Below are 21,505 nucleotides of genomic sequence, written 5' to 3' on the forward strand. Positions count from 1 at the left end.
GTGTAGGGTTTTATGTTTTGCCCTAGGTATAAAAGGAAAAACCCTAGCCACGTTTGATGGATGCTATTTATGCTGTGTTTGTGAATCTCTTGTGAGATCTAGAGGTGTTTGTCTTCACATACACATAAGGTTATCAAGATCTAGATAAATGTCAAGAGCTTGGTGATCAATTCAGTTGCAGATTCAAGAGCTTAAAAATATACAAGCGAGATTGCTTGTGCTTGCTGGGAATTCAAGAAAGAAGTAGTCCGTGGACTCGGAGCTGTCACGTGGTCGTGGTAGTAAGTTTCCTACTTAAGGTAGCAATAGGATGTTAGTGGTCTAAGTCGTTATTGTGTAAACTTCAATTCTTTCATAGTGGATTCAGTTTTATCTTGAGGATAGTTAGGTTAAATCCTCCCTAGGTTTTTTACCGGTTTGGTTTTCCTGAGTTATCTTATTGTTGTGTTCTTTATTTTCCGCACTTTACAATGATATGATTTATATGTGTTAACCTAAATCTGCATAATTCACCTAAGTTAATCACTTGGCTGAATAACTAGGTTAAACTGGTTGTGTTTAAGGGTTATAAAAACGTACAATTTTTATAAGGAAAGAATCAATTTTTTATACGGGAATAATCAATCTATTTTTTTAAAGGAAAGAATTAAAGAATTTAATACTTATTTACAAATTTTTTTACAGTCAAATTTATTTAATTTTTTGTTTTGTTGATGGAAACCTATTTAATTTTTTTTTATTAAGGCTGTAAATAGTTTTTTATTTTTATCTTTAATAAAAAAAATGTCAAATAGTTAATTCAAATTTGCTAGACTACTAGAAAAATATATATTTAGTAAACTAAGTTTAGCACAATTACTTTGAGTATCTTAGTGGTTGAGAGAGTTTTCTTAAGAAATTCCTCTATAATATCTCAAAATCAATCCTTCATACACTTCCTATATATTCTTGTTAAGAATTATAAGTAATTGGGTGGGGCCAATGGGTTAGGCCAACGTGCTGGGCAACGGGTTGGGCTACTGGGCTAGCCCACCAGGTAGCCATGGGCATAAAAACTAGCCCACGGTCTGACCCATTGGACTAGTGGGATACCTATGAGCCTCAATAACAACGGGCCGGGTTGCCCATTAGCCCAGTGGGCTGTCGGGTTTTTGGGTCGGGCTATGGGTCGTGGGCTATTTGATGACCCTTACTGGTTTTGGAGGAGAGGTAGAGCAACTGGGCGTACTCGAAGCCGGTTTTGGTTTTGGATATACTTTGGAACTTTGCGTTTATTGGGGTCGGGTTGGTGGTGTTGGGGTTGAGCGTGGAGGAGAGGCCGGTTGTGCCGTTGAGGGTGTGGGTCGTTGGATATGTGGTGCAATGTTTGTTTCATATGGGGTGTGTGATCGTTGAGTATAAGAAATGACGCGAGGCGCGTTTGATGGGATTGGAAGGAAGAGGGGTTTGGGAAAGTAGTGCGGATTTGAATTTGAATTCGAGTTCGACTTCTGGGTTTGGGAGTGATGGTGAAGATTATAGGATTGAGAAACTAGGCTAGGAAGAAACCAGGAAAGGCTAGCTTTGACAAAGTTGTCCTTGTCCTTGTTGTCTTTGTTTTTGTTGTTATTTGCTTTGATATATCTTTTGTTTAACGTGGGGCTTGGTTAAAAATTCATTTTGCATTGAGAAAATTTGTTCTCATAGAAGTTCTTAAGCAATCAAAAACCCTAACTTTTTTATTTTTGTTATGTTTGTTTTTCTCTAAAAATATGTTTTTTTAACGACAAAGGGAGAGGTGGGTAACAGATCCCTAACAGAAGTTACCTCAGGCGAGCAAAGTGTTAAGTTTTAAACCATAAGTAGGCAAAGTAAAAACGGGCCTAACCACAGGTGGGTTTACTGTACTTTTCCCTTTTTTTTTTGTGGCTTTTCCTTTTGGTTTTCTCAAATTTTCTTGGCTGTCAAACGCTACATGGATGAGATGTTACTTTTTCTATGGCTTTTCCTTTTGATTTTCTTAGATTTTCTCGGGCTACCAAACATAAAGTAGCAAAGTAATTACCTTTTTTTGTTAAAAATTATTTTAAGAAAAAGAACCAATAAAAGTTTTGCTTCTATTGTTGATTTTAAGCCAAAAAAGGAGAAAAATTCAAAGAATGAATCTTTGGGACCATGACAAACTGTACAAAGATTTGAACAAGCAAAGAAAAATAAAGTTGAGAGAGAGAGTTGGTGTGTTAGGAAAAAAAGAAAAGAAGAGGGAGAGAGTAGATCTGAGTTTCAATTTGGTTTTATGAAAATATTGTTATTAACGAAAAACATTAACTCTGTTTGAGTAGAAGGATTAAATTAGTCATTTTAAAAATGTTTTGGATGCGTTTGGTATTACTCCAAACCTCAGGGTAATTTATTGAATTTTACCATTTTATTTTTTAGTGATAAATAAAAGGATAAAATGCAAAACTGACCTTTTAAATTTCTTCAAATTTCATTTTAGTCTTCTAATTTTGCTTTTGTTCATTTCACACTTCTAACTTTCAAATTTATTTAATTAAGCCTTTTCCATCAACTTTTGTTATATGTTGTGGTTAATCTTTCAATTTTATAAAAAAAATTTCAAATTTTTTTAATTAAAAAAATTCAATTATTGATTGAAAAAAATTTCCCAGATTTTTTTTTTCAAAAAATTTTAACAAAAGTTAACAGAAATGCCTTAATTGAATAAATCTGAAACTTAGAAGACTACAATGAACGAAAGTAAAATTAGAGGACTAAAATAAAATCTTAAAAAAAAAAAAAAAGTTAGAAGGTCAGTTTTGCATTTTAGCTTATGTTTTTTCTACCATGTTTGATATGACACAGAGATGATATGATTTTTTATGAATTAATTTTTAATGTAAATAGATGTGTATCAAAATGAACTGACCTTTTTTGACACAAAATGATCAATCTTGACAAGAACACGTTTAACCCATGTAAATAAGTGGTATTTTATCTTAATTTTATATTAATTTTTTTATAGGATTATATTTTAAATTTAGAATTGAGAAATGAAAAGAATTGAGGGGGGGGGGGTGGATTTTGGTTATTTTTTTAACCTAGTCTTTGACGCTTTTATCCAAAACAAAGATTTAATTTTTTTTCCCTATTAGATCGTGTAATTTTAAAACTTGGATAAAATTTATTAGGTTGAAATAATGACTGTTTTAGATTGTTTGCTATTTGTACTTTAATTGATGCTATTATGAAATACAATTGGTAAATTTATTTGTTTGTAATAATTATAATTTATGTAAAAAAAAATTAGTTAATCAGTTTTTGTCATTTTTTAATCAATTTTTTTTTTTGAAAACTTTTTTTATCAAGTTGAAATGGGTCATGTCAGTATCAACCCATTGAACCAAACATGGCTTGTTTATCAAACTTGTTACGTAAGTAGTATCATGTCAATCCATTTAATAAACATGTCATATTTTCTATTTGTCTTAATAGAAAACATTATGTGAAGATAGTTTTCTGCGTTTTTTGTTTTTGTTTTGTAATATCATAAAAAAATGATTTAAAAAAAAAAAACCTATTTATTGACTTCCCTTATAGAGGTTGGCATGAGATAGAATAATTTTCCATTAAAATTTTCTAGAAAACAATTCTATCTTACTCCAAGCTAAATAAAGATAGTCAAAAAATAGTTTCCAACTCATTTTAAATTTAATATCAAACATAAGAAAATGAAATAGTTTTCTAGAAAATACTTTTTAGAAAAATGATTTCTTTTTTTTTAGAAAATATTAATATCAAAATAAATAAACATAAGAGAAAACCATGCCACTCTACACATTTATGATTAAAGTAATATTAGGAATATTTATGTCAATTTTTCAATGGAGTAAAAAAATTATTCTTGATATTATTGATATAATACTAATCACCTTCATGATTATGTCAATTTATTTATGATATTATTAATATAGTAGCAATCACATTATGATTATGTCAATTTGTTAGTACGTAAAATGATAAGAACCTAACTACCTAAGTCTATTTATCACCAGCTCATTAACTTCCACCCCATCAATATCAAGAAGCCCCCCACCCCAACCCAAACCAAAGAGAAAGATAGAAGTGAATCTATCATTTGAAGCTTTTTTAAAGTTATTATTTGGAACCTTGCAAAAAGTGAGTTTGGTTCCTCATATGCAACATCAATAGTACTAGCTTTTAATTTAGACAAGCCTCCTCCTGCTTCCAACCTTTTTTTGTATGACTTTACTAATCAAACACCTTCTTTGAATTTGACTCAAAACTAAGAGCTAAGGACTTGGAATTAATTATTAAAGTGGAGTACGTGTGTCACTAATGATCTGTTGATCCAATCAGGGGACATTTCTATGTATACATATGTCATGTGCACCAAGCAGTGCAAATTGTCTTTTGGCTACTCAAGTATCCATTGAAGAGAAGAAACTCAAAGTAGAAAAGTGCAAGACTAATCTAGCTAGAAATTGACCACTGAAGCTCGTTAGTGGGGTGGTATGACTTTGGATTTCTCGCCATGAGTGCTTGGGTTTGACTCTCACCAATATGTGAGGTGGCCGGCTAAGCAACCACATCAGTTTGTGCAAGTTTTTTGTCTATTTTGCAAGAAAAAAAACTACTTTTCTATTTTACCCATCTACTTTTACAAAATACCCACATCAGTTTATCTATTCTACACATTATTCAATAAAATACTATTTCTTTTTACATTTTTTATTATTTCCTTCCATCTCCTATCTAGAACCCTCTCATAGACCCAACACAAACCCAAAATCACCCACACCCAACCACCATCTTCTCCGTCGAGCTACAGACCCAACACAAACCCAAATCAGCCACACCCAGCCGCCAGCCACCATCTTCTCCGTCGAGCTACAAACCCAACACAAACCCAAAATCGCCCACTCCCAGCCACCATCAACGATCAAATAGAACAAAATCACCCACACCTAGACAGCCACCGTCTTCTCGACGCGGAACTTGAAGCTCGATCGCGGATTCTCTGTCGTCGCCAACATGTTGAAGAAGATCGAGCCCTTGGATACTTCGGTTGTATCCAAGGCCGTTTCTAATTCGGCCAAGGATTCCATGAAGCAGACCATTTCCACTATGCTAGGCTTGCTCTCGTCCGATCAATTCTCCGTCACCGTCTTCGTTTCCAAACGGATTGTTGGATCGAAAAGGCTGATTAGCGTTCCCAACTCACTCGCCGATCGGACTCAGTCCGTGGCGCGATAGATCTCCGTCGAGCTATCGTCGTCTTCGTCTTCAAAGCCTGAGATTTTGGAGAAGAAGGAGAAGCTGATCGGCTTTGCAGTGCAGAGGTGAGATGAGAGAAAGAGAGAGCTGTGATGAGAGTCAGAGGTAGGAGAGAGAAAAAAATAATAAAATATCATATACACGAGCTACACTAACCGTGCATATATATATGGTTACTGTAGCAATTGTATATTTATGCACAATTATACACAATTTTACCCCACTAATGTGGATGTTTTTTTTGGCCAAAATATGTAAAATGAATAGATTTTTGTATTTTAAAAGACTAATCCACTGATGTGGATGCTCTTAAGCTTTGGGTTTAAAACACTCTTGTGTTTAACTCACGTGTGGAGACGCTCACACGGTACTATAAAAGATATCACTCTCTCTCCTTCAACATTATTTTAAAATTATTTATAATAAAAATAAAATAATAAAATAAAAAACCTAGCTAGAAAGTGCAATGGCAAGTTTTTCTCTACAATCAGCATGGGCTTGACACTGTGGTCCGCATGGTTCTTTTATGATTAATATTGATCATTGGGCCTTAGTATTGCACCATGATGGGCTGCAAATGTATATTCATTAAATTTTGAAACATAGTTTGTAACAAAAGCTCTATTGAAAGTATACTACCGATCTGATTTTAATTGTTGCAAATATACGATGTCTTTAAAAAGCTGTGTGTTATGAAAATATAGGAATCACAGCAAGGATTCCAACCAAATTGAGGATCGATGGTTGTCTGGCTCTTCTCTTCATGGGTAGTTCATGTGAACAACAAACAAACCTACTTTCTAAATCGGGATTAGATCCTCCAAAATATTAAGTGAGGGGATTGGGTCTTGTAAGGGAGTAATAAAAATTACATGAAATTTAAAACTAGAAAAAGGCCAATTGGAGAAATATAAATAAATAAAAAATTATAATAAAACTAGTTAGGCTGAGGCAGGGAAATTTTTCTTTATTTAAGGAGTTTCAAGCCTTCTGTGGATGACAAATTCTACAAATGGGTGCAATAGAAACTAGAAACTCTATTTGACTTGTTTACTCCAAGATACAATAGCTTGACTACATTGTCGTGTGACTTAAACTAATTTTGTACCAATATCTTAGCCCATAGCTCCACCGAATAAAAAACATTTCTTTGCCCAATCATTCTCAAATATACATCAAACATCTATAAATATTGTATTGTTATACATATATATGTGTAAGGAATGATGCAAATAGTCTTGTTTATAGATTGACAAGACCTACTTAAGATTAATGGGCATTATAACCCATTTATTCATATAATTATATTCATTATTATAATCATAAGAGTTTCTGTAATTAAAGGTTGGAATTAGATTCAAGACACTAAGAGGGTGTTTGGATTTTGTGTTTTTCATCACTCATCACTCAAAATCTGTGGATCCCATGCATGTTACACTTGTTTGGATGAGTTTTCATTTTCTGTTTCCATCACTCAAATCTCACCAAATTGAGCTATGAGTTAGTGAGAATAAAAAAAAAATGGTGTTTTGAGATATAAAAATAGAATTATGGTGACAAAATTGGTAAATTCCCTCACTAATGGACCCTACAGTTAGAGTATTGTCACATCACACTTTAAACTTTACTCTCCCACCAATGGCTCTAATTTATTTTCAAACCAACCCTATTTCTCCTATACATCACACTCAGGGGCGGAGCCACCTTATGCATTGGGGGGGCCATGGCCCCTCCAATTTTTTTAAAAACCTCTCTAATTATAAGTAAAATTAGTTTACAATCATTTTGAGTTAAGAGCTGGCCCCCACAAGACTAAAAGATTGGCCCCCCCTCCAACACATCACTCATAAAATTCTCCCCACCCCAAATCCCAACTCTGCAATAGTAAAAATTAACTCCTCTTGTCTTTCCCATTCTTCTCTAAAGCATGATAGCCACGTCCATATTTTTCTAGTTTTTAGTTATTCAATTTTTGTGAAAGGATAATACTAAGGAGTAGTACTTTAGGTTACTTGATTAAACTCATATGTATTGAATTTCAGTGTCCTTAAAAATAATATTATTGTTTGTATTTTATTGGACATGTTAAATATGTGCTTGAATTTAATTGAAGAACGTAATGTATTACATTTAGGACATTGTACTTAAGTTTTACACTTTCTCAAAACTATTACAATATCTCCTTCCACTTTACAATTCCACAAAAGACTCTCCTCATCACTTGGCGTTCTCTCTTCAGTTTCTCTACATTAATTCTTCCATAGGATGCTCTCACGTAATCACATTTTCATTAGTTTCTCTCACTTCCTTGACAAAGAGTTTTCTTATTTAAAGCTAAGCAAATATTGAGAAATACCAACTTTTTTTTTTCTTCTTCTTCTTCTTCTTCAGTTTCATTGTATAATTATATTTGATTTCTATGAATATTATGGACTTATGGATTTTCAAAAAAATAGGAGAAATTCAAGAAGAAAAAAAAGACTTAAGATGCTTAATTGGTTGATTAACTTGTTAGTATTTTGATTTTTGAGTGCTATAGAATTACACTGACAAAAAAATTCTATCAACAAGCTTGTGTTATAAATATACTGTACTTTGAGTTTTTCGTTGAATCAAAATGATAGTTTTACGTTGGCCCCCTCAAGCGAAAATTCCTGGCTACGCCCCTGATCACACTTCACTTTCTTTTCTTCAGCTCCCAAGCACTAGCTCTCCATTCCATACCCACCGATTTTCTCCCTCCCATTCCGATCAAAAACACCCATAGTAAAGTAAACATCTTACAAACTAAAATCTACAATGCAATTAACTCGTCAAACTACAAAGCTGCTTGATACTTTAAAGGAGAAACAAGTAGTTAAATTCAACTCAATAATCAACTTTATTCTTTGCCATATTCTCACCCTTTTATATTCTCACCAACAACACCCACATTTCTAATTCCAATCTCTACCCAATAGTCCCTTCCCACATAAAATCCCAACCAAATCCTTAAAATTTGAAACCAATACCATATCTTAAAAATAACCCATGTATACTATTATCCATTTCTCATTTCTCTAATCAACATAGACACATAAACAACAACAACAACAACAAAGAAATAAACTTTATTGAATACCATGACATATCCATAAAAAAGTTCCTTTTTTTTTTCTCTAAATTTTCAGAAAAGAACAAGAAAAATTCATACACTGGTCTTGGTAATTTTCCTTCGAGCCAAAAACCTCACAAACGAAGGGGTAAGAGCGATGGTGATCAGAACTCTAATAGGGAACAAAGCTTTGTTACAAAGCACAATGAGTGCTAAAGCTCCACCAGTCGATGCAGCAAGCTCAGCCATTTGATTCCGCTTCTTCTCTTAACCACCACCGATCTGATCGAGGAGTAGAGCACCAAAAGGGGGGTTTCTGGGTTCGGTTTCAAGGTTGAGGATGGAGGAAGGAGGTCTAGAACTACTTTGTGGGTTCGGTTTCAGGGATGAGGATGGAGGAAGAGAAACATGAAATTCATGGCTTTGGCGCAATTGGGTGAGGATGGAGGAGATGATTTGAAGGGAACAAAGTTTCTCTTCAAACTAGTTTGGAGAGAAACTCTTCAAACTTCTCATATATTTCTTTTTTGGGTGTGAATTTTCAGAATCTAACCGTTGAATTTCATGTTCCTTATGTTTTTAACATACATATCAAATTTCGTTCAAATTGGATGTTATTTACTATTTGATCAATTAACTTATTTTTTATATACAACTTTAGATCACAAAAACTTGAAATTATAACATTGATTTGATGACATAGCAATTAATCTTTGATCTTCTTGAAATTTTGTAAGCATTAAGAATGTAATAAGAACAAGCAATCTAATGGTTAGATTTTCAAAATTCACACTCAATATAAAGATATATGATGAGTTTGTAGGGTTTCTCTCCAAACTAATTTGGAGAGAAACTTTGTTCATTTGAAGGGTTAGGCGCAATTGGGTTTTGGAGGCTGAAGGAAATAAGAGTAATATGATTATGTGGGTTGATGGGTTCCATGGGTAGTCTTTCTGTGGGCACTGCACAATGCTCAATCTGTGGGTCCTACAAAAATGTGAGTTTTCTAAGTTTTTGGAATGAAAACTCAATCAGGTTTAAGTGCCAAACATAGCTAGGGTATAATTTAGGGATTTTTAAGTGATAAGAAATTAGTTATAGGGTGATAAGTGATGAGATAAGAATAACTCACCATCCAAACAGGGCCTAAGGGCTCGTTTGGTACGTGTGTTTAAAAACTGAAAATTGTTGTTTGAAAATATTTGTGGAAATACGTGTGGGTGAAAAAGTGTGAAAATACGTAAAATGTTGTTTAAAAACTGAAAATGGTTATTTAAAAACAACCACCAAACACCCCTTAATTCTCCATAAAAAATTGAAACTCTTACACATTTTCATTTACAAGCCAATCCAATATAAAGAAATTGCATAATACTAAGAAATTTAACAATTTATTTATAATTATTATTAACCAACAATAGGTATTGGTGCGTGGCATTGGTGGGCCCTTCCTATGAGGTGGGAGTTGTTTTGACAACTTTTTGTCCCCTCAAGGCGGCTAAGGGGGCATGGTGTTAGGACGTGTTTCGGGGATGCCCCTAATGTGAGAGTAGGAATATATTCACCAGATGTATGTAATACACCTCGTGAGCTAGAACCTTCCCCTGTTTTATAACATTTAAACTTCGTAGTAGGTGAGGTCATGAAAAGCTAATGTGACTGGCCAAGATGCTCTTGCAACTTCTCGGGAAAACTTGAGATGGAATTATGACTGATCTTAAAATTAACAGAGTCATCCATCCACTCGAACTGTCTGAACCCATCGTCTATGGAGCTTGGGCTTAATTAGCCAAATTTTGTACCGGTTTGTTCTTCACTTCATTGGTTCAAACACAAATGAAAAATTGACAACTTCAGCTTCTCCTGCGGCAATAATGAACATTATAATCGTGACACTTTTTATAATCTTTGCAGCTTTGCATTAGATGATGGAAATCACCCCTATTATTATGGATTTTCTTTTTGGGTGGAGTCATTTTAGATTGGACATGAGACTCTGATACAGCAGGCCTTAATTTCATAATTCTTCAATGTGTTCAGCTTTTTCCAAGGAAATACTACATCTGATCAAACGAGATCAAACTCTTCCACTTAATACTCCTTTTTGTTCGATTAATATGAAATGTAGGCGATTTGTTTTTATATTAATCAATTGCCATAAAACAAAAAGCACAGAATTTTTTATTCAGCAAAATAGGCATAATAATATCATTATCTTTGATGGAAGCATGTAGTTCCCTTGCCCCCACTAGATTCTTATATGCTTCTTCATTGATTGTCTTTAATCTAAGTAGGTTAGTAAGAAAATTGCCAAAAATACTACGAAACAATGATATTATTATACTATATGACTAAGTCGCGGTTTGGTTAGTAGGAAAATGACCAATCAAGTAGTAGAGAAGATTGATTCAACTCCATTGCTCTCACTTATCATGACTGAGTCATTTTTGTCGTCATAATCGACGCTAGCTATGATATTATTTACTACCCAACATTAATTAACAAACAACAGCTACCAAGTTGCAAAGTCGGTTATCCTTGAAGGGAACTGCTACCTCATTTGTTCATCTATTATTAGCCTCCTACAATCATTAAGAAGCATAGAATTCCTTGGAATTTGGATATAGTATAAAAATTCATACCGAGATTGGCAAAATTTAGATCACACAAATGGGTTTTTTTTTTTTTTTTTGTCACCATTTATTAGTAAACCTGCATTGCAAATTGCCAATATAGTGATTGAGTGAGAATAAGCAGACAAAATCTCTCACCTACATAGATAAGAATGAAAAATTGGGAATCAATTTGGCCACAAATTAGATTACTATAACCCTAATCCAAAAACCCCCCATCATGGCTTCAAAAACAAGTCAAAAAATTTATTTTGCTTCCAATCAACCCAATACACTTAATACCAAAAACAAATTAGTAATCCATAATTTGATTGCATGATTGAGTTTTTTTTTTTCAAATATTCAAGGGCAATTTCATAAGGGAAATGCAAACAACACAAAAGACACGGTACGGAGTTTTGGAGCCCACAACTCATTCCATCTCCAACTCTAACTCCAAACTACTAAAATCCAACGGTCAACTTTCACGTCACTACCAATTAATATAACTTTCCCGCCGGATTTTAAAATTCCGATCCAACGTTCCAAATCCGTTTTCAATTGCAACCCGACAAAATCGGACCGTCTTTCTTGTGTCGTGTTCTCTTTGTATTTTTCTTTGACCCAACTCGTCTGGTTCGGCTTTGGTGATTGAGCTGCTGCTTGCTTTCATGTTAGCTCATCATGGTTGGATCTTGGCTAAGCTTGCTTCTTTTGGATGAAGACAAATTAATGCATGGGAGTTGAGATATATCTTTTTTTGGGATTTTAACAAGTTGATGGTTTGCAAGAATCACTGAATTAGCAAGTGGGTTTGTGATTAGCTAAGGCCAATCCAAAGAAAAATACACGACTATGATGATAGGAATTCAATCCATTTGGAATATGCCCGGTTTTATTGTTAAAGTTCAAGATAGCTTCAATGGAAAGGGTTGACCTGGCCTCATGAAATTTGTTTAGTTTTGTTGGCGAACTTGTGAACATAAACTTGTCTAGTTAGTTATAGGTTATAGCTCATAAAGTTTCTAAGAATGTTTAGTCAATGATCAAGATACTGTCATTCAGTGAGCAAGAATAGGATTTCAAGTGATTCAAGGATCAGAATTGTTAACAAAACTTAAGTTCTAGTGTTCAACCAATCAAACTACATATTTGCAGAATTAGAAATTCATCTTATCAGCCCATCAGATGATCAGGGTTTTAGACTTACTTCACTAAGTATATAAAAATAAATATTAATAAAAACCTTAAGCCATGCATTTTTTTCAAGACTTTAGGGCAGCTCATTTTTAGATCTAAAAAGTTTATACTTATTGCTCTTTCAAGTCACTACCAGTGATCAAGGACGGACCTAGGTGGGGGCTCGGGCCCCCCTAGATCCAATTTTTATTTTTTTAGTTATTATATATATATATATATATATATATATATATATATTTCTTTTTTTTTGTAGTTGAGCCCTCCTTCCAAAACCTTAGGCCCATTTCTCCTCAATAATCCTAGCTAGCTTCACCCAAATTGTAACTATCCAACCCAAAAATTTAATAAAAACATTCACAATAGTGATTGTATTTTAGCAAAAAAAAAAAAAAAAACTATTTTATCACTAAAGAACCAAAAAATCACGTGTTATTAGAGAAGCTAAAGCTAATTTTTTTTGTAACTACAGTAAATTGGTATAAATACCAGTTGACTATAGCAAATTATTAAAAACAAAATACAATATTTTATTAAGATTATATCTCTTCCTTTAATTAAAAGCTCAAATTCTCTCTCTTCCTTTATTATTTTAATGAGTTGTTTATGTATTGTAAAGTGAAGTGGTAAAATAGATAAAGTAGTTTTTTGAGGTGTTAAAAGCTAAATTTTATAACACCACCAATGTGAATGCTCTAACTTCAACAACAACAAAAAATCCTAGCTAGCTTAGTACTAAAAAAAACATTATTCTATTTTTGTTTTTGTCTTTGTTGGTAAATGATTTCATCTTAATGTAATTAGAAACAACAATTTTGAGTATTTTTAATACTATATGGATGCCTATTTGGAGTTTTTTTTTTTTTTTTTTACTCCAACCCCCGCTAGCTTAAAATTCTGGGTCCATCCCTATCGGTGATCACTCACATACTCTTTGAATCGGTGGATTCAATTTCAAGTTGCTGCTCTCCATATATCAAGTGTACTAGATTCAAATCTTCAAGGGGACATTGAAGTCATGGATTGTAGATTCATGTTGCAGCAAATTGCTATTAGAGATGTTTATGTGATTTAGAGCTCAGTTCAGTAACTATAGTTAGATTTACAACAAATAGGGTTATTCAGACTATACATCTCTACTTAATAGTGAATTTGTTCACATCGGGATTGATAAGGTCAAGTCCCCCTAGGTTTTTCCTGTGAAACGATTTTTTTCATTGGTTTCCTAGGTCATCATTTCTTGTCTCATTTATATTTCTGCACTTGCATGCTATTGACAATTGTTTATTTAACCTGTTCATCAAAAAAAATTGTTTATTTAACCTAAGGCTTCCATAATTAACCTAATTATCTAGTTGACCCTTAAAATCAGTTAAATATAGTGTATAATTAACCTAATTGTCTAGTTGACCTTAAAATCAGTTAAATATAGTGTATTGACAGGGGTCTAAACCTATCAAAATTGATGAGATCTTGGAGTTTGAAATTGTAGTAGCCAATGTCTTGGGGTCACTCTAAAGGATTCTTTTCATAATTACTTGGTAGGTGTTGAACAGGGAGACCACACACACATGGGGAATTAATAATTAATTATTCAAAGAGTTCCGGACACATTCATTAGCACTTTAAAATAAAGGGAAAAGTTTTTTAACTCCTAATTAGTTTGGTGTTATCTTTTTCCAATCCATTCTATGTAAGGATTGAAAAAACCATCAATGTATACTTTTAATCACATAAAATTTTTAGTAAGTCATGTGACTAGTTTAACTAATATATATTGATAGTCTTATGAATTGCTACATAGTGGGATGAAAAATGATATCTTTGGCTTTGTCAAAAAAAAAAAAAAAAACTACATGTGCTTTATAGCTTCAGAATTTATATGACATAAGGTTTGTGGTTTGGTTTTGTAGTTATTGGCAGATTATGATTGTAATATCTTTCAATACCAAATTATAATTTGAAAGAGGATATAACTTGAGTTGGTCTGATAGCCTCAATAAAAAACACTTTGACTAAGTAAAATAAATATAAAAACTTAACAAAAAATGCAAATTAGCATATGACAAACAGAAAGCATAAACTAACTTGAATTAATCGATTACTATGTTACAATGAACTTTAATTAGAGAGTAATTTTGATTGAATTTCAACCAAATACTATACGTATAGGACTTCATGAGTGTTGGGGTTTTTTTTTTTTTTTTTTCTCTCCATCTTGCCATGCATCGAATTTTTTGATGGGTTACGCAAATGTCAAGTCATTTGTAAAGTTTTTGATTAAACCTAAGATGGATGAGAAAATTCATTTTTCACCTTCCCACATCCATGACTCCCAAACTGAGCCTTTAAAAAAGTGCTAATGAGTTTAACTCACGTGACATAATTATAATATCAAAGTGGGTGTGCGTTTAACATTGATTATTTTTGCCAGCTTATTTTACTATTCAGCTTATTTTTGCTACCATTCATAGGTCTCACTGCACTTTTTGATATTATTCATAGATCCCACTGTACTGTTTCAGCTAACTTTTACTTTTATCTACAATTCTTTCAACAACAAATAATTTTAGTTTCAGCTAAATAAAAAAATTATTTATTTCACATGTGTTATTATAAGTTAGGAAGTGGCAATATCATTTGCATTAAAGTGATAATAAATGGCAGTTAATGATGTAAACATATATTAATATAGGGAAATGCTAACGAATTCCCTTAGAGCATTAGTTAATAATCCATTTAAATAAAGTTTTTATGGGAAAAAAAAACATTTATCTTTTGATAGTATTTTTCATTTCCCATAAAATTTGTGTCAAAATTTTCCTAAAATGGATTATTAGCCAATACTCTAAGATCACTCATTAGCATGACCTATAAATATAAAGTACTAATAAATAGTAGTTAATTAATATATATAAATGGTAGCTAATATATACATATATATATATTATTTTTTATATATCATTAACTGCTATTTATTATCACTTTTTATTTATTTATATACAAGATAGAATTCTACTCTAGTCTAATCTAAGTGTATATGTATGTGAAGCTCCCTCTTGGAGACTTGAATCCTGGCCCTTGCCCCCCACACTCCACAAGCACTTATATTTGTAGAGTGACCATTGCACCAAGGGTGTGTGATTGTGTCATTTATTATCACCTTAATGCAAATGATATTGCCACTTTTTTTTATGAGAGAGAGAGAGAGAGAGAGAGAGAGAGAGAGAGCGCGCGCATTACAACACGCTATAAAAGATATTGAATTGTGAAACCTTAAACAAATGCTTGGCTTTTTCTTTCTTTCTAATTACCTTGGATAAAGTTTAGTTATAAAATTTGTTGTAGTCTTAGGCTACAACTAATTTTGTAACTAAATTTTGTTCAAAATAATTAGAAATAAAAAAAAATAACAACCTAACTCAATATCTTTTTATTGAATGTGAATTTTGACAAATCAATCATTGGATAAGATCTTCTTCTTATATCCTCCATGCTTGCAAAATATCTAAAAAAATTAAAGATTTATAGTTTTGTCATCAATAAATTATTTAAATTGCAAGTTTTTATAGGTTAAAATTATGTATAAAATATGTGTATAGATCATATAGTAAATAATATTTGATTGACACAAAAATTTGACATGTGTTCGTACTAAGTGCGTAAAAAGCATGCAATTCAACGGTTAGATTTTCAAAATATGTAATAGTGTTTATTTTATTGAGTAAGGTTGTAGCCTTAAAGCTACAACCAGTTTTGTATCTAAACCTTGTCCAATTATCCTTTTCTCTTTGTTTTTTTTTTTTGGTTGAGTAGGGTTATAAATGAGCCAAATTGAGTCTAGTATTAAAAGTTCATAAGCTTATTCATTTAATTTTATTTTGAAAATGAGCCAAGTTCGAGCTCATCATCAAGCAAATTTACATATTCTAGCTTAATTCATTTTCTTGTTGAGAAAGTTAGAGCTTGTTAATGAGTTACATAATTAACTTATTCTTTTCATATATATAGTATAACAATGACTAACCATTTTTTTTTCTTCATAAATATATGAATGTTTATTATGAATAAACTATTTATGTTATTGACAAAATAGCCACCACACACCCTTGGTGTGATGGTCACTCCATAAGTATAAGTACTTGTGGGGTGTGGGGGGGCAAGGGTTACAAAAAATAATTTAATATCATATGAACTTATTTACAAACTTATACAATTCAATGCCAAGCCTATATATGTATTTTTTTTTATACATGTATACATATAAAAATATAATGTTATATATACTTAAATCGAATCTCATGTTTACAAGCTTGATAATGAACACATTATTATGTTTTAGTTTAGCTTAATTTAATAGTCGAGTCTAAATTGTGGCTTCAACTTGGCTTATTTACTAAACAAATAAATTAACATTAATAAGTTTTTTTATAGAGCCAAGTTTGAATTTTTCATAAACAATTTTATTATTTTACAGCCTTATGAATAACTAAACATAAGAGCATCCAATTTTTTCCTCACTTTACCATGTACAAATTTAAGGAATACAAATTCTCTGTACCATTTTTTGTGTACCGTTTTATGTTCCACCAATCACAACTTGTCATTTATTGATTTTTTTTTTCCATTCTAAACTTCAGTTATTTTATATGGAAAGTAAAATCAACACATGGCAAGTTGTGATTGAATACACAACAAATGGTACAAAGGATATGTATTCAAATTCAAGGAAGTTATTTGGATCACATTTATCATCTATTTGTCAATCATTTTACAAACAGAAACTATTAAAGGAAATTTCAAATTAGTCATTTGATGATGTTATCCGCGATCCAAAACAAATGCATGTTTAACAATACATAGTGCGGGTTTTATTATTTTATTCTAAGAGTGTTGTTAAGAATATTACAATTTTATTACATTACTTTTACAAATATAAGTGGCACCAAGGAAAAAGTTTACCTCCAAATTAGCTTGGATAAAAATTCTCCCAATTCACTATGAGGCAATCAATAAAATTAGGAAAAAGTTTAGTTATAAATTTTGTTGTGACCTTAGGTTACAACCTCACTCAATATATTTTTATTGGATGTGAATTTTAGCAAATGCACCATTGGATTACATTTTTTCTTATATCCTCCATGCTTGCAAAATTTCCAAAAAATTAAAGATCCAAAACTATGTCATCAATAAATTGTTTAAATTGCGCAAGTTTTTGTAGTATATAATTAAGCATAAAAATAAGTTTATGGATCATATAGTAAATATAACATCCGATTGGTACAAAATTTGACATGTGTGTTAAGAATGTAAAGAACATGCAATCCATTGGTTAGATTTTCAAAATATGTAGCAATGCTAATTTTTTTAAAGGAAGTTGTAGCCTAAGGTTACAACTAAGCTTGTAACTAAATTTTATCCAAAAAATTATCTACATATACTTTTAGTTACATGATCATCTATTTAATTAGTTATATGACTTGTTTAAATAATACACGTAGATGGTTTAATGTGGTTGGAGTAGATTTCTCCAAACTAATTTAGAGAAAAACTTTACATATGGCACCAATTATAAAAAATTAATTAATTCATACATTCATTTGTTAAGTTTTAGAAATCTACAAATCACATTTATTATTACATCATTTTGTGAAGGTTATATAAGAATAGAAATATCTTTTAATATTTTAGTGATAAATCAAGACTTATACAAAAACCAAAGCAGGCAAAGCTGGCTTCCGTGTATGTATATGTTCCAAAAACTCAAGTAATTAAAAAATAGTAAAATTATTTATTCGATTATTATTTTAGCACTTGAACATCCAATTATTATGTACCTAATATATAGTTAGACTTTTGTAATGGATCGGATCTGGCTAAGTTTTAATTATGTTTTGGCAAGCCGAGCTGAGCTTATGCCCAATAAGCCAATATTGCTGAGACAGTTTGAAAGTACATTCTTCACACCGTTGGAGATTAAAAAACTACAAGAAAACAAAACTCATAATAGAGATAGGTATGAGCCTACTGCCTACATTCATCATCATCATATATCACTTATAATTCTCGAAGGCTTCGTATATATATAGTGCCAGAGATAGTATCATTTATATGCAATGTGCCTTTCACATGCAATAAGCCAAAGCCAATTACAAATTCTCCCACTAGTCCTCAGTCCTCAGTCCTCACCGAACCCAAAAGAAGCCTAGTAAATTAAAGCTAAATTATAATCTCTCCCTACTATATTTGTGTCTATGTCGGGTGCTGAAACCACCAAAACTACTATTGCCTCCAACATCACCGCCACCAACACCACTACCACCACTACCAAGGCCAATAAAATGGTGCAATCAAGCAAACAGGCAGTTCGTAGATTTGTGGGAGTGAGACAAAGGCCCTCAGGGAGATGGGTGGCAGAGATTAAAGACTCATCACAACGTGTTAGACTATGGCTAGGAACATATGATACCCCAGAAGAAGCGGCTAGAGCCTATGATGAAGCTGCTCGAGCTCTACGTGGGGAAAATGCTCGAACCAACTTTGCATCAGTGAACCCCATTAATTCGAGCCTAACAGGTTCTTCACCTAGTAATGGAGGGTTACCATCACAATCTGATGGGAGGCATGGACTCAGCTTCTCTTCCTTGAAAGCTAAATTGAGCAAAAACATCCAAAATATCATGGCAAGGACAAGTGACAATAAGTCCTCAAAGAGTAGAGTGAGTGACCACTTTACTTTTGCAAGGATTTTTCACTTCAGAAATTACCAATACCAAAGCCAGATGGACATCAACAACATAGAGAAAGTGGTGCAGCCAAGCATTATTGTGCCCCATGTGGAGACTAGCACTACTACTAGTACTGAGCCTTCTTCTTGGGAATGCTCTAGTGTTTCGGATTGCAGTACTGAATGGGTCGGGTTCAGGCAACTTGGGTTGGATTCAGATGGGTCAGATATTGGAGAAGTTAGTTTTAATGAGCAAGGTTTTGTGGACCAAACGATATCAGGGTGGATAGATAGCCCAGAATTCATGGGTGTTGGTGGTAGCGGCAAGGAGGAGGAGGAGGGTTCAAGGAGTAAGAGGTTCAAAGTTTCTTCTTCTGTCATGGTGCCTCCAACCTTTAGTACTGGGTCCCTACACAATGGTGAAATTTGAAGGCATTTGGAAGTTGTTGCTGATGTCTTATGTTGTATAATACTTCTTCACAAGAGGTGGTGTAGAAGTTCTAAGAAGTTGTTGCTAGCTGCTTTTGAGTTATTGTCAAGAACTGAATATAACTAGTTCTTCAATGCATAGAGAGAGAGAGAGAGAGAACTATCTAATATATATGTGGAATAAACATATTACCTAAACTAAATCTTGAGAAGCTTAATTATTGTTCAATGACATGACCAATTTGGGTTGCAGTTACAACTTACAACTTACAAGATATGCTGAAATTATCAATCGGAAAGTTACAGAAACGAACATTTTCAATAGGAAGAAGATATAGTAGTATCTTTCATGCACTGTAAGTCCTTAACTGTTACGGTTTGGGATGTTTAAGTTGCAGGTATTGCCTGATGCTAAATGCATGTATTCTTCACAAATGTTAAAAGGTATTCATATCTAAGATTATGCAACATAAGCATGTTTTAAAGGAAACACGTGCTGATGATCATGTAACTTGTACCACTAAGAGAGGAAATTAAAAAAAAAACAAAATGCCATTTAACATAGGCAAATATATATTTATATAGGATTTCGTATATAAGCAAAACTTATTTGCAATTCCTTAGTGTTGTAAACTTGTTCATTAGGCTCCTTAATTATTCTCAAACTCATGGTCATGGCATTGACTAAAAATAATAAGAGTATTGTTTATCCATTTGTTATATAGCAAGAATCAAGTACAAATCAACCCTAATCCATTTTAAATTTTAAATAAATAAAAAAATCTCTTGTTCATTTTAGTATTTTGCTACATAAGGTTAAGATTGTTTAACATAAACACTACACTCTTTTTTATGTGGTAATGTTTAGTCTAAATTAATTTGTGTCAAGAGTGTTAAAGCAGTCTATCTACTTTTACGTGAGTAAAAAAATTGGTCAATTTCGTGTTGGCCTGCAATCATCCCAAAATGAGATGATAAATTTTTGTGTTAAGACAAGTTAACTCATTTAAGAAAAACTTGTTTCACCCACTTAAATTATTTTCATTTTTAACAAATATAACTTTGAATTTTAAATATAGAATTGAGTAATTAAGAGAACTTTTATGGTTATATTTGTAAATTATTTGTTGAAACTCCCTAGCCCTTTTACTCAAAATAAAAGAAAAAGATATTATCATTTCATTTTATTTTTCTTAAATTGTGTATTTCTAAATTTAGATGGTATTTCATTTGGTTGAAATAATAAATTTTAAATTGTATGTTTTTAGAATTTGAATTGGTGTTATTCTGAAATAGAATTTGCACGAATTTTATTTGTTTATAATTATGATAATTTTTGTGCTTACAAAAAATAAAAATAAGTTAACCATTTTGAGTCTTGTTTGTTAAGTGGTTTAATTAAAATGGGTGACTCAGCACAAAAAAAAAAAAAGGTGGTATGTGAAAACCCAAACAATACATACACACACACACACATATAGTTTCAACCTATAGCGTCCGTTTTTAATGATTGCACTATTTATTATTGGACCAAAATACCAATTGGTTTTAGCCATAGACGAGAATTGGACCCAAAATCTCTTATTCAACCATCAAAGACAATACGTATATTAAACGGCTTGAAATATGCCATGTTTGTATTAATAACCTAACATGGCTTGTTTAATAAGTTTGTTATGTCGGTAGTGTTTTATTAACTTGACACGATTCTTAAATAGGTCATGTTTGGACTGATCTATGTAATTGAATACCCTCAATTACCTTGACACGATACAACATGAACATGACCTATCAACGCGAATTTGCACCCTTATAACCCTACAATGTTATGTTGGCCTTAATTTGGATATGTTGACAATGCAAGTGAGTAAAAAATACCATTTCAAAACTAATCCTCCAACTCCTCCCACACCCCCAAGGCAAACCAAAAAAAAAAAGTGTAATAGGTAAAGCTAAAAAATAACATTGTCATATTAATGCATTACGGTTAAGTAACCAGGGTTGCCACCAGCAATTTTATGAATTCTTTACCCCCAAAAAAAAACTATTAATTGTAGTCAAGCTCTGTTTCTTGAGTTATCAAAGTTGAATTGATAAACTAATTTCAATTCTCAGTATAACAAGTGCAAAGTTTGACAACAAACTTTGTTGTAGCCTAAGCTAAGACTA

The sequence above is a fragment of the Castanea sativa genome, chromosome 6 (genome assembly GCF_040712315.1).
Source record: "Castanea sativa cultivar Marrone di Chiusa Pesio chromosome 6, ASM4071231v1".
NCBI classification, from domain to species: domain Eukaryota; kingdom Viridiplantae; phylum Streptophyta; class Magnoliopsida; order Fagales; family Fagaceae; genus Castanea; species Castanea sativa.